Here is a 15,536-nt window from a genome sequence, read left to right as displayed (position 1 = left end):
ACTTGCATGTTGAGCTATTATGATCGTTAATGGAGGTGATTAGGGTGCTAGGTTTACTTTCTCCCACCTGCTGGCTAGGAATTGTTACCATAGCCGATCCCAAATTTTCCAGCATCCAACATCTTGCTTCCAAGAATGAGGCCATGCTTGACCACCGAGGCAATCCTGACGTCGGCAAGTTCTCTTCCCATTTCTCCTTGGTCTTGTGTTCCAATTTCGTGCCTATGATGAAGATCAGCAACCCATCGGAAATCACGTCGGGGTCACCAAATTTTATGTGGAGATAATGTTTTTTATCCCCAATCGGCCGATTTGTGCTATTTGGCAAGCAGCTAATCGGCTGGGTTCTGCTCCGAACACAATTGAAAGAATTTAGCCTCTCTAGGGAAATTTTCATATTAGCATTTTGCAAAATCTGTATTATATGAATAAGATCTTTATAATGTTGTTCTATAGTTTTTGAAAATATTATTATATCGTCCATATAGACGTGACAAGTTTTCCCAACTTGTTCTCTAAGTATATCGTCCATTGCCCTTTGGAAAATTCTGGGAGCGTTCGTCAATCCCAGAGGCATTCTAAGAAATTCATATTTACCGTTATTTATGGAAAAAGATGTTTTTTCAATATCTGATTCCCTCATTAAAATCTGATAGAAACCTGACTCTAAATCAATGGCCGAGAAATACTTTGCCTTACCTAAATTGGCAAGGATTACTGAAGGATCTTGCATAGGGTATCTATCCGGTATGGTGTTTTCATTAAGTTTCTTAAAGTCTATTACTAATCTATGTTTAGGAGTTCCGTCCTCATTTATTCGCTTCTTTGGTACTACTATTACCGGTGAATTATATGAGCTTTTACTAGGTCTGATTATACCTTCCTCTAACATTTTACTTATTTCGTTATTAACGAAATCGTTAACCGAATAAGCGTATGGATACTGTTTGCCATATACCGGTCTATCATGTTCAGTGTTAATCTCTCCTTTTATATCCGTTCTGAACAGTAACTGTAAATCTATATTGGCATGGTCTTCTTTGATGATAGATACCATTTTCTCTCTGAGATTTTCTAAATTGTCTTCTTTTTAGGTTATTGTGTTATACAATTTCATTTTTTTTAATTCAGAAATTGCATAATTTTGTATGTCGGATATTGCTACGACGGCGCGTTCAGGATTTTTGCATCCCAAACTTTTAAATCGTTCATTGTCGGATAATTCAACGACGGCGTGTTCAGGATTCTTTAATCCCAAACTATTCAAACTTTTAGTGTCGGATAATTCAACGACGGCGTGCTCAGGATATTTTAATCCCATACTATTAAAACTTTGGATGTCGGATAATTCAACGACGGCGGGTTCAGGATATTTGAATCCCAAACTATTAAAACTTTGGATGTCGGATAATTCAACGACGGCGGGTTCAGGATATTTGAATCCCAAACTATTGACGGATAATTCTTCGTCGGCGTGCTCAGGATTTTTTGATCCCAAGCTATATAAACTTCCTTCTACCTTTACTGAATCACTTTTCATTTCTTTTTCTTCTTCAAAATATTTTTTTTTTTTATAAATTCCTTCAGCGGAAGGATGGTTTTTCCTTCTATAAAGGTTAATTTGTTTAAAGAAAGAACCTCATCATATATAAGTTTCTCTTCATTTACTTTATAACTTAAAGTCCCCTTTCCTGTATCAATAACAGCTCCGATTTTCTTTAATAGGTTAAATCCTATTAGTAAATCCGCCTCCATTCCATCTATTTCGTAAAACACTTGTTTTGTGTTAAAAATAGTTATATTATAGAAATATTTAATTATCGAAAACACATTTACTGTAGCAACTTTCTTATAAATTGATAATTCTTTTTTTATTTTCGTAAATTCCCTTTTTTATATAACAGGAAGTTGCTCCCGTATCTATCAAAACTTTTAGTTCTTTGTTTAATTTTTATCTACTCTTTTTAGGTAGGGCAGACCTACTTCGGGGGCTGATCTAAAAAATGGTCCTCTTCAATGTTTTATTTTTATTTATTTATTTACAGCGAGGTTAGAGTTAAAACTCTGGTCTGATGAGCTCGTGAGGTGGCTCAAAGGGGGCCTAGCTGAGGCCACCGGACGGGTCGCAGGTTGCGGATAGCGAACGACCTACCTATATACAGGTCATATAGGTAGGTCAGCTGCGAATAATCGGACATCCCTAGGGAGAGTACCGAAAATAAGCAGCCCCGGACAGCCAGCGGGTGTTCGCGAAGTAGCAACACTGACGATGCGCTTGTGGTGCCGCCTCGTATAAGTAGCTCACACACTTCCCTATCCCTACACACTACCTACCCACATCCCAACCCCCCACATTCAGCTCCCACCGGGCCGGACTAAGAGTGTTATTCGACCCGTGCCGAGAGTCAGCCTGGCTGGGGGCCCGGTATATAAAACTAGCCCAGTCGTTAACGGAGAGCTCAGGGACTTGGCAGCCCCCTGTTCTAAGTATGCCTTATCCGGGCAACGTGGATCTCTGCCCGGACGGACCGTACCCGTTCTCTGCAGCTCGTGGGAAAAGAATGGAAGAATTTAAAAACAAAAAAAATGAGTCTGGCACTCCCCAAATGCCAACAGGGAGCAATCCCAAACAGGGGAAGGCAGCGGCCCAAAGGCCTGGCCCGACCCGCAAATCAGCAGGGACAACCTGCGCGGCGGAAGATGCTAGGGAGAGCCCAAAGGGGTCCCATCCCGGTGTCGGGGTGGGTGGTGAATTGGCTCCCAAAATCGATACCTTGGCAGAGTGGCTATGCAATCCTGCGGCTGCTCTGCCTGCTGGTAAAGTGGCGGGTGATGAGTCACCATCTACTAGTGTCCAAGCCAAATCTTTTACATATGCCGATAGAAGGAGTGCTGGCAATATACTCCGTCGGCAGAACGCAAGCCAGATGTCCAGCCCGACGGACAAATGGATAAAGAAGGTTGAGTGGGTCTCGAAGGTGCTGCCGAACTTTGGCAAGGAAGCACCGAAGAAGGAAGCCCCTCAGCCAAAAAGGCAGCGCTCACAAGAGACTCCGGGGCCGACACCGAAGCGCTCCAGAGTGCTGCCTAACACATCATTCGCGCAGATTGCCAGAGAAAGGACGCTGATTGGCGTCCTGGACAAAGGCAGCGCGGACTCCCGGATACCTAGAAACCAGTGGAAGTGGGTGGAAGCGGCACTGGCCGACCGCTGCTTCGAGCTGCTGGAAAAGCAGCCTGGACCCCCCCCCCCCCCCCCCCCCCCCCCCCCCCCCCCCCCCCCCCCCCGTCTACAAAGACATGGGCTGGTACCAGGGCTGCATAAAAATCGTAGCCTGTGAAGACGAGCGCTCCGTACAGCTGTACAAAGCAGCGGTAGCGCAAGTCGGGGAAGTCTACCCAGGGGCGAAGCTCGTCGCTGTAGACTGGAGCGAAGTGCCCAGTAGACCAAGGGCGAGAGTCTGGGTGCCCGCCTCCATGAAGGAGCCGAAGCGCATCCTAAAAATGTTGCAAAGATGCAACCCCCACCTCCCAACAGCAGATTGGAAGGTGGTCAAAGTTGAGACGACACAGGGCCCCACAAACCAGGCGGTGGTCGTCCTCAACAAAGAGTCGCTGGCCCCGATTGAGGCTGCCAAAGGCGAGCTCAATTTTGGGTTCAGCTCTGTGACCGTAAAGGTCTACAAGTTGGATGCGGCGGCCGAGGCACGTCCTATCGACAAGCCAGTTGAGCAGGACGCTGCCTCGGAGATCGAAGCACCCGACGATCACACAGAGATAGACCCAGAGGGCTACTCCACCGATGGCACGCTGAGATGCGACTTCGAGGCGATGTGTTGCCACGAGGAAGTCGAGGACGATCCGGATGGCGACATTACAGTGGTGGAGAACACTAAGGACGTCCTTGAGGCTCCTTCAGATCAATCTCCACCACTGTAAAGCAGCATCCGCTGCTCTTATACTCCGCCTCGAAGAGAGCGGAGCAGACGTAGCCCTGATCCAGGAACCTTGGATAGTGGGAGACAAGGTTTGTGGACTAGGGTCGAAGGAGTACAAGATAATTGTAGCTCAACATGAAGGTAAAACCCGCACCTGCATTCTCGCCAGAAAGCACCTTAATATCTTTCTGCTCCATAACTATAGCGATAGCGACAACACGGCGGCAAGCCTAGAGCTGAAAGGGACACATCTAAGGCTGATGTCGTCCTACATGGCCCATGAGGGAAACGATCCTCCCAACGACCTGGTTCGCAAACTAGCCAGCGACAGCGAGAGGTCGGACATAGACCTATTAATAGGTTGCGATGCCAACGCTCACCACACTCAATGGGGGAGCTCGAATACAAATGTAAGGGGTGAGTCACTTTTCAGCTTCATCCTCAACTCAAATCTATTTATTTGTAATCGGGGCAACGACCCCACTTTTATAATTAAAAATCGACAGGAGGTTATTGACATCACCCTAGTGTCTTCCAACCTGTTAGACATAGTCAAGAGTTGGCAAGTCCTTGATGACCACTCTTTCTCTGACCACAGATACATCGAGACCCCCCTATCCCTCGAGTGTCCGAAACCTAAGGACTATATTAATCCTAGGAAAGCCAACTGGGAAAAATATAGCTCAGCCCTGGAGGACTTACTCCCCTCCAAAGCACCATCATGCCCTGACACAAAAGACGACCTAGATCGCCTAGTGAACAGGTTCACAGAGGCATGCAACAAAGCCTTCGCGGCAGCGTGCCCCTCTAGCAAACCTAGGGGGAAAAAGAAACCCCCCTGGTGGTCAAAACAAATAGACATCCTACGTAAAAGCTGCAGGACCCTCTTCAACAGGGCCAAAAGCGCGAACGAGGAGAGCCACTGGGCAGACTACAAAATCAGTCTGTCACTATATAAAAAGGAAACAAGGAAAGCAAAAAGGGCCTCTTGGCAAAAATTTTGCTCGGAAATTGAGGAAACGTCAGAGGCCGCAAGGCTTCGCAAGATTCTCTCAAAAACTAACCCCTCGGTAGGGTATCTTAAAGGGAATGACGGCACGTGGACTAACTCCAGTGAGGAGTCCCTGCAGATTCTACTAGACACACATTTTCCAGGGTGCACAACCATCGAGACGGCACATCTTCCAGGAGAGGGACCGGTAACCTCGATGGATCACATCCTCACAAAACGTAACATAAGCTGGGCAATAAACAGCTTCAACCCGTTCAAATCGCCAGGCCCAGACCAGGTAATCCCGGCCCAACTTCAGAAGGCCGGGGATACGGCCATCAACTTGCTACAAGGTATCTTCAGGAAGATACTGGCTGTGGGTACAATCCTGCGAACATGGCTTAAGGCAAAGATAGTCTTCATTCCCAAAGCTGGGAAAGCCTCGCACTCAGCCGCATAAGACTTTAGACCAATCAGCCTATCGTCCTTCCTCCTCAAAACCTTTGAGAGACTCGTCGGGCTGCAACTGAGGACAACTATACACCCTCAGTTGCTGTCAGGCGCACAGCATGCCTACCGGAAAGGAAAATCCACGGAAACGGCTCTTCATGAAGTGATCTCAGCGGTAGAGAAATCTCTGCATCACAAAGAGTACTCACTCATAGCCTTTCTCGATATTGAGGGAGCTTTCAACAACGTTGTACCGGGCGCCATTACAGAAGCCCTGACTGACCTGGGGGTGGACCGTCACTTGGTGATGCTCATTGATCAATTGCTCACATGCAGGACGGTGACATCATCGATGGGATCGTCCGCCCAGTCAAGGTATGTCAACAGAGGCACCCCGCAAGGTGGTGTCCTGTCTCCTCTTCTGTGGAACATAGCAGTCAACAAGATTCTATGTGACCTAGAAGGGGGGGGGCTGCAATGTCGTGGCCTATGCGGACGACGTTGCGATTATCTTCTCGGGGAAATACCCCCAAACACTGTGCGACTTAATGTCCACAAAGCTAGCGCAACTGTCGGATTGGACAGAATCGCGCGATCTGGGAGTAAGTCCCTCAAAAACGGAACTCGTACTATTCACAAATAAATACAAGGTCCCGCCCCTCAACCCTCCAATACTACAAGGATGCAGGCTCTCCTTTAGCGACAGTGTCAGTTACTTAGGGTTGGTAATTGACAAGAAGCTTAGCTGGAACCTGAATGTCAAAGACAGAGTGAAGAAGGCAATGACTGCACTCTACACATGCAAAAAAGCTATTGGGCTACGATGGGGTATGATCCCAAGCATAGTCCAATGGATATATCAAGCTATAGTTAGACCAATACTACTCTACGGAGTTACGGTGTGGTGGCCGGCCCTATCAAAAAGGGCGATCACCAAGCAACTGGGCAAAGTCCAGCGGACTGCCGCCCTATGCATTAGCGGAGCTCTTCGCACCACCCCAAATGATGCGCTAAATGCCATCCTATGCCTACAGAGCCTTGACCTCGCAGGAAAGGAACGGGCAGAAGCAGCAGCAATACGTCTAAGAGACTCAGATCAATGGGTGACACAGTGCATAGGTCACTCAGCCATATTAAATAATAGCAGTACCGTCCCCTCAAAAACAGACTACCAAGTTCCAAGAGAGTACACAGACACTCCCTTCGACACAATCATCCCTCACAGAGACGAATGGCTCGAGGGACTCCCAGGCCCAGATGGGGCCATAAACATCTTCACAGATGGATCAAAGCTGTACGACAGAGTCGGAGGGGGAATCTACTCTGAACAGCTAAGCATAAGGCATTCCTTCAGACTCCCAGATCATTGCAGTGTCTTTCAAGAGGAAGTCATAGCAATCAGGGATGCTCTAGACTGCCTACAAGCGGCTGCCGTCACGGCAACCAAGCTAAACATTTATAGCGACAGCCAGGCTGCGATCAAATCGCTAAGCGCGATTTCCTCGAACTCGGCCACCGTGGCAGACTGCCTCAAATCTCTGCACGAGATGGCTCAGCAATTTGCTATTAGCCTGATTTGGGTCCCGGGCCACCGGGACATCGAGGGCAACTGTATAGCGGACGAGCTGGCCAGATCTAGCACTACAATCCCCCTTCTCCAAGACAAGGAGGATATCTGTATGCCAATGGCCACCTGTAAGCTCATTATAAGGGAGCAATACAAGCGACTAAACAACGATATGTGGCAAACAGTGCCACGATGTCGCACAACTCGGCAAACATGGCCGACCATGGACATGAAGCGCACCTCCGAGCTCCTCAAGTTAAGCAGGAAAAGGTGCAGCGTAGTCACACGTTCCCTCACGGGTCACTGGCTAATAGGCACCCACGCTAACAGGCTGGGGGCCCCACATAACGATTTTTGTCGCAGCTGTCGAGACGAGGAAGAGGAGGAGACAGTGGAACATCTGTTCTGCTCCTGCCCAGCTCTCAGCAGAAGAAGGCTACAGCACCTGGGCTCAGCCTTTCTACACGACATCTCAGAGATGTCCAAACTATGTCCCAGGAGGATAGCGAACTTTGTGAGAGCATCTGGATGGGATAATTGCTGACAGGAAGTCTCACAACGCAGGAAGGAAATGATCCTATGCGGTATCACAACGGGCCGAAACCGGCCTAAGTGTGACGGGTTCCGAGCGAGCCCGGCAGCCGCCTCAACCTAACCTAACCTAACCTAGAGTTAAAACTATTAACCTAGCTTATTAGTGATAGCACTGGTTACTATGACCTTCGGCTATGTTGTTATTATGTTATGTTTATTATATAATATTTATTATATGTGAGATGTATTCCATGGGTTTTATATTAGAGTTAGATTAATGGATATAAGTTGGATTCTTTTAGATATTTTATGATTAGGTCTATTTCAGTTTTAGTTGGTTTAGAGAGGAATGTCAGCGGATTATTGTTAGCGAAGATTTTGAAACGTTTGTCTGTGAGTTGTGAGGATGGGCAGTCTTTGAGTAGGTGTTCTAAAGTTACTGGAACGTTGTTCAGGCAATGCGTACAAGTATTTATTTTGGTTGGGTCTAGGTAATGTTGGTGAGTTATTCTTGTATGTCCTAGTCTTAGTCTAATTATTTTTGTTTGTTTTATCCTTGATGTGGTGTTTTGGTCTAGTCTTTTGGTGAATTTGTCGGCTGTTATTTGGTTGGTTAGTTTTATAAGTTTGTTTTTAAGCATTTTTGTCTTGAGGTGTTTATTAATGTCTGATATATTGTTATTGTGTGTGTATGTAAGGGGCATTATTGAAGCTGATTTCGCTTTTTGGTCTGCTAGTTCATTTCCTTTTATGTTTTTATGACCTGGGATCCAGAGTAGTTTTATTTTTGGATGTAGTTGCATTAGAAGATATCTAATTTTAGATTCATAATAGTTGAAGTTATCGGGGTTGCCTATGGCTTGAGGAGAGGATAGAGAGTCTGAACATATCATATATTTCCCGCGCATAGCTTTAACAATTTGTATTGCCTCGAATATGGCTATGATTTCGGCAGAGTAAATTGAAGAAAAAATTTGTAGTAAGCCCACTTTTAAGGTGTTTTTTTCCGTTGTGATTGCAAATGATGTGGTACTTATGGTTTTTGATCCATCCGTAAACAGAAAAGTGTGATCATTAAATTGGTTTTTGATGGTAAGAAAGTGTTGTTGGTATATAGAGTAGTGTGTATTATTTTTGTCTAGTTTTTCAAGTTCGGTATTTATGGTATTTGGTTGGAATTTCCAGAAAGGTAGCTTAGTTTTTATCTCGGGTTTTATGAGAAGGCTTATGTTTTGTTTTTTGCAATGTTGTAGTGAGTAAGTTATTGCTGAAGGTATTTTGTTGTTGAAGTGGATTCTGCTTTGGAGGGACTTTGAGATTTTGTGAAGAGGTGAGTTGTTTGGAAAATAAAGGTTTTTTATTAGTTTGGCTTGTAGAAAGTAACGTCGATCTGCAACTGTGTTTATGTTAGCTTCCATTAAAAGATTTGTAACCGGGGTTGTCCTGAATGCTCCCAAAGCTATCCTTACTGCACAGTTTAGGATGGTTTGAATTTTTTTAAGCCAAGTTATTGAGGAATTGCCGTAAAATACTAGTCCGTAGTCAATTTTAGAAACTATTATTGCTTTTGTGATTGATATTAGTGTATTGCAATTGAACTTGTTACTGGAGAGACATTTTATTATATTAATTTTGTTTGAGAGAGAGCTAGCTAAGTCTTCTATGTGTTTAGTCCATCTATATTTTGAATCGAATGTGAGTCCTAATATTTTTAAGTGGTCTACGCTCGGAATGTTTAGGTTTCTTGTTGTTATTGTGCATTTACAGTTATGTTTACGGCATATATGTAAGTGTTTGCATTTATCAAATGATAAGGATGAGCCTGAAAATGAACACCATTCGTCGATTTTTTGGAATAGATCATCGAGATTTAAATTTTCTTGGGTTTGGTTTTTTTTAAATTTGACAATAATATGAAAATCGTCTGCATAGGCTGTGAATGTGAGATTTCGTTGGATAGTAATGAGGTTTGCTAGTTTATTATATGCTATTAAGAATATAATAACTGATATCGGTGATCCCTGGGGGATTCCGTTATGCAGAGGAAAAGTGCTCGATAGGTTGTTTGCTACGCGACATTTGATTTTTCTCTTGCTCATAAAATTAATTATATAGTTAAGTATTTTTGGGCCGATATTCCATTCTTGGAGTTGAGTAGTTATTGCATGTAGTCCAATTTTGTCAAAGGCTTTATTGAAATCTAATGACACTATTGACAAATGTTGTTTGTGGGATAATGCATCAGTTATCAGATGATCTAAGTACGCTAGATTGTCTGTAACTGATTTTCCACGTTTGAAACCAACTTGATTTGTGTGTATATGTTTGTTTGTAGTAACAAACCACCACAACCTCTTGGCTATGATTTTGTCTAGAACTTTTGCGAAGCAAGAGTTTAGAGAAATCGGGCGGTATGAGGTTATTGATGTTTTGATGCAGCCGGGTTTAGCTATTGGTATAACAAGACCTATTTTGTAAGTTTGGGGTATAGGTTAGGTTAGGTTAAGGCGGTATCCGGGAGGGGGGGGGGGGGGGATAAGAGCCTCCCGCCCCCAAGCTCACTTGGACCTATAAAAGGTCCGTTGTGTTGCCGCATGGGCATGTGCCCCTTCGCGTTGCCCGAACCGTGAGAGCATACTACTGCAGGTTAAGGGCAGTCCCATCCGGTGGCTTGGATGTATTTGGACAAGGTCCCTGGTTTGATTACGGACAGGTCCGAAATGTCCGTGAGGAAAGCGGCCCCGAGAATTCGAAGACGACGATTTCCAAGGGCTGGGCAGTGGCAGAAGAAGTGGGGGACCGATTCCTCCTCCTCCTCGTCGCGACAACTCCTGCAGAAGTCGTTATGAGGGATTGACAGTCTAGAGGCGTGAGTGCCGATCTGCCAGTGTCCCGTGATGGCTCTAGTAACTGCAGAGCACTGTGCTCTGCTGAGTTTATACAGCTCTGCTGAGCGCTTCTTCGATCGATATGGCCATATCAATCTTGAGACTTTACAGGAAACGGTTTGCTGCCATCTCCTATTGGCATTTTGCTCGAACAATTCGTGCGTTAGGAGCCTGCACGTAGCCAAGGGCATCGCTACTTGCTCCCTCTCCGGTAGGAGAGGAATCGTAGTAACCTGCCTGGCTAGCTCGTCGGCGGCGTCATTCCCCTCGATGTCCCTGTGGCCGGGGACCCATATAAGGAAGAGATCTAACTGCTCTGCGATCTCGTGCAGAGACCTGCGGCAGTCATTTACAGTCGCTGAGTTCGACGATATTGAGCCTAGAGCTTTGATAGCTGCTTGGCTGTCCGAGAAGACGCACACTAAGTGCGTATCTAGAAGTAATTTGGAGACGATCGAAATGGCCTCCTTGATGGCTTCAACCTCCGCTTGGAACACACTACAGTGATCCGGGAGCCTGAAGCAATGACTGATGTTCAGCTCGCTGCAGTAGACTCCGCCTCCCACGCGGCCGTCTAGCTTTGAGCCATCAGTGTAGAAGTGGACCGCATTTGCAGGTCCTGGTTCGCCCATCTCCCAGTCCTCCCTAGATGGGATTGATACCTGGAAGGGCGTCGAGAGGTGATCACTGGGGATACAGTAATCTGTCCTCTCTGGTAATTGCGGGAGTCTCATCAGGATTCCCGAGTGCCCAACCGCGGATGCTTTCCACAGTCTGGCTTCTCTCATTCTGAGGGCGGAAAGTGTTGCCACCTTCTTTCCCATGAGATCCACAGGGAGGAGGTCCAGCACAGTATCCAGGGCTTCCCCTGGAGTAGTGCGTAGCCCGCCAGTTATGCATAGCTCTGCCATGCGTTGAACTCTGCTGAGTTTATTGAGGCATGTCCTTCTGTCCAAGGCTGGCCACCATACCACCACTCCATAGAGCATGATTGGTCGTATGATGGCGGTGTAGAGCCACCGAACTATATAGGGGGTCATTCCCCATTTTAGTCCGATGGCTTTCCTGCAAGTATAGAGGGCCACTGTGGCCTTCTTTACTCTATCCTCTATGCTCAATTTCCAATCGAGCTTTCTATCGAGGATTAGGCCAAGATACTTGGCGTTGTTGCTGAAGACTAGCGTTTCCCCACATAGTCTTGGGGGAATCAGTACCGGAACTTTGTACTTCCTAGTGAAAAGCACCAGTTCCGTTTTAGACGGGTTGACGCCTAACCCGCATTTGTCTGCCCATTTCGACATTTTCGTGAGAGTACTTGTCATGCACTCACACAATGTCTGCGGAAATTTTCCGGAGAATGCTATGGCAACATCGTCCGCGTACGCCACCACACGGCAGCCACCCCCTCTATCTCCCGCAGCAGTGTGTTCACTGCCACGTTCCATAGGAGGGGCGAGAGGACTCCGCCCTGCGGTGTGCCTCTGCTGACAAATCTGGTACACGTTGACGTCCCCAGTGATGCCTCAACCGTCCTGCATTGTAGCATCTGATCGATCAGGCTCACCGTCCTGGAGTCAACGCCCAGATCCGTCAGTGCGCCCGTGATGGCGGTCGGAAGGATGTTGTTAAAGGCGCCTTCTATGTCGAGGAAGGCTACTAGGGTGTACTCCTTAAAATTAAGGGATGCTTCGATGATCGATGTGATCGAGTGTAGGGCCGTTTCGGTGGATCTTCCCTTCCGATAGGCATGCTGGGAGTCTGAGATCAGACTGGACGGAATGCACGCCGTTAGATGCAGCCCCAGGAGCCGCTCCATCGCCTTTAGAAGAAAAGACGATAGACTTATGGGTCTGAAATCTTTTGGGGCAGTGTGCGAGGGCTTGCCTGCCTTGGGTATGAATACGACTTTGGTCTGAAGCCAGGTGTCAGGAATGCACCCGTGGGAGAAGATTCCCTCGTAAATTATTTTGAGCCAGTTAATGACTTTATGTCCCGCGTGAATCAGTTGGGCAGGGAAAATGCCGTCTGGCCCCGCGGACTTGTAGGGTTTAAAGCTTCTGATCGCCCAGGAAATGTTCTCCTGGCTTAGCAGTCCCAAGATGGCATTTGAGGCGACAGAAGGAGGCGCGAGGTAGTTGGGTCTGTTTTCATCGCAGCCAGGGAAGTGGGTATTTAGGAGAAGATTTAGCGACTCCTCGCTGGACGTAGTCCACGACTGGTCGGTGTTCTTCAAGTAGCCCAGGGTGGGTGTTGTCTTCGAGATAACTCTGCGCAAGCGTGAGGCTTCTGAGTTACTCTCGATTTCGCTGCAAAACTTACGCCAGGAGGCGCGTTTGGCTTTTCTAAGTTCTTTGTTGTAGGTTGACAGACTGGCCTTGTATTCGGCCCAGTTTTGCTCAACGTTTTCAGCCTTAGCTTTATTGAAGAGTCTCCGGGAGGCTTTCCGGAGCGTGAGGTCCAGGACCTCCTTGCGGTTTTTAATGATAAAGGTGGGATCACTACCCCGGTTTAGTAAGACCATCTGAGTGGTCAGTAAGTAACTGAAAAGGTACTCACCCCTTTCGTTTGTGTCAGTGCTTCCCCACTGACAGTGATGTGCATTGGCATCGCACCCCACAATTAGGCCGATGTCCTTGGCCGAGCAGTCTGCGATTAGAGCCCGGAGAGGCGCGTGTGGAGGGGGGTCTGGTTGTTCATGCCCCATGTATGCGGAGCAGATCCTCAGTGAGCGCTCCTGGCCTTCGAGGCTCACTGCGGTGTGGTCTTCATTGCTGAAATTTGGGAGCAAAAATAGGTGCAACTCTCTTTTTGCAAGAATGCAGGTACGAATTTTACCTGCGGTTTCAGCTACATATAGCTTGTAGTCAGAAGTCCTCAGACCGGAGACCCTGTTTCCGAGGATCCAGGGCTCCTGAATGAGGACTATGTCGGCTCCACCCTTGGCCAGGTGGAGCAGTACAGCAGCGCATGCTGCCTTACAATGGTGGAGGTTTATCTGCAGGAGCGTCAACGACATTCCTGAGGCTCGCCTCCACCATTGTTTCTTCTAGATCGCTGTCAGGGGACTCCGGCTCCTCCCCGACAACGATGTGGCTGAGACCTCTGGCTAGGTCGCTCTCGTCGAACGCGTAGTCGTCCAAGATATCGTCCGACATCATGGACGCCGCATCCGACGCCGGGTTGTCTTCCTCGCACGAGGCCCCCTCTTTCGGGATCTCCGGCAGCTCCGGGTCTGGCTCGACCTCCGCTTGCCTGCCCTTGCGATCGAACTTGTAAGTGGATATGGTGACCTTCTTGTAGCCATAATCCACTACACCGTCCGACTTTGCGAGGAGATCAATGGATTCCTCATTTAGGACGAGGATAATCTGGCGCCTCTGCCCTTGGATATCCTCCACCTTTGCCACCTTCCAATCGGATGTAGGAAGGTGGAAGGTGGGGGTTGCAGACCTGCAGTAACCTGAGGATCTTCTCAGGCTCTGCAGGCTAAGCCGAGACCCACGCTCTGGCTCTCGGGCGACTAGGGACATCTTCCCACTTCACGGCCTCCAGTTTCGCCCCTGGATAGACCTCTTTTAGGGCCGCCACCGCCTTCATGTAGAGGGCCGCAGAGCGAGCGTCTTGGCAGGCGATGGCTTTCACCTTGCCTTGATGCCACCCTGCGTCCTCACACTTTGGCGGTGGTCCGCCGTTCTCCTCCAGTTCCAGTAGGAACCGGTCCTGGAGCTCGTTCTCCACCAGGTGCCACTTATCGCGAGGGACATGGCCGTCCTCGGCGCCCCTGTCCAGGACACCGATCAGGGTCCTGCCCCTCGCCACCTCAGCGAACGACCGGTTCGTGAGGTGGGTCTTCACCCGCTTGGCTTGCTGGGCTTGGCCTGGCTGATTTGCGGGGTCCTCCGCTGAGCGTTGCCGCTTGTTGGCGGCCTTGGCTGCGCCCTTTCCGGCTTTGGCTGGCTGGAACAGTGGAAGGATTGAGCAGGCCCACAGCCTCTGCTCCTTTCCTTCGGCTGACGCCTTGAAGTTCGGGTCTTCGTTGGACAGGATGAAAGCCGCTCGTCTCCTGTCCTGGTACGACGGCTTTCCACCCCGTGGTGCAGAGACGCTGCCCGCCGGGGCTCCCATGGGTTCTTCGGTCCCGGTGCGCTTACCAGCCGCGATTACGCTCTGCTTGGCAGCCACCCCGGTATCCGCTTCGCCCTTGGAGCCACCCGACTTGGAAGGACCCGATTGGCTTTTCGGGCCCCCCCTCGCTGCGGCTGCTGCCTGAAGACGGTGGACCGACTCAGTCTCCTTCCCCGTCTTCTTTGGACCCGGTTTCCCAGGCGCTGGTGCAGAGGGATTGGCTTGTCCCTCCGGTACTTTAAGAGGAGTACCGAGCTCCTTTGCGGTGTTTTTATTTGGTATTTTTGATATGTTTGGCATTTTTGTTCCCACGAGTAGGCGGGAAGGGGTTGGTCACCCGAGGCATAGCCCGCTTGCCCCGGGAAGCCTGATTTAAACTGGAGGTCGGCAGGTATCCAGAGTCCGCATATTAGCGACCGGGCACCCCCCCGGCCATGCATCCCTCGGCATATAACAGTGTCACCTTGGATTGGGGTAATTTCACTGAGAGTTTTCTTCTCTCCGCCCGACTACCATTCGCCAGCATCCTAGCAGAGACATGACCGTGCTAGGACCTGTTTCCAGCCGCCCTCACGGGGAGAGTATAGTCGCACTTCCACCGGTGTGCACAGTTACGGCGGGTGACGGTTCGCTCGCAACCCTCTGTGTCCTAGTGGGGGGTGTGAGACGCAGACCGCACCGGGTATTACTAACCGGAGCGGCTGCGCCTGCGCCGAGTTCACAGTTGTGCGAGCCGACCCGTCATCCGTTTGTCCCCCTGTAGCACCCAATGGCTGACGGCCATGGGGTATATAGTTATTAAGTATATTATTGTAGTGTTTTAAAATTCTATCCTTAACTGCTGGGGATGTATTTGCAATCATTGGGTAGGAGATTCGATCAATACCTGGTGTATGGCCCTTTAAGCTTGAGAGTGCGGAGGAAAGTTCTATGGAAGTGATATCTGATTCTATTTTCTAAGCAGATTGCGATGGAGGAGAGCTTTGATATGTTGAAATTGAATATTTGTTGTTAGTGAACATGGGTGAGAAGTTGGAATCTTT

Source organism: Drosophila miranda (genome assembly GCF_003369915.1).
Source record: "Drosophila miranda strain MSH22 chromosome Y unlocalized genomic scaffold, D.miranda_PacBio2.1 Contig_Y1_pilon, whole genome shotgun sequence".
Classification (NCBI taxonomy): Eukaryota; Metazoa; Arthropoda; class Insecta; order Diptera; family Drosophilidae; genus Drosophila; species Drosophila miranda.
The sequence above is the reverse complement of the archived record's forward strand: the minus strand, read 5'-3'. Positions refer to the sequence as shown.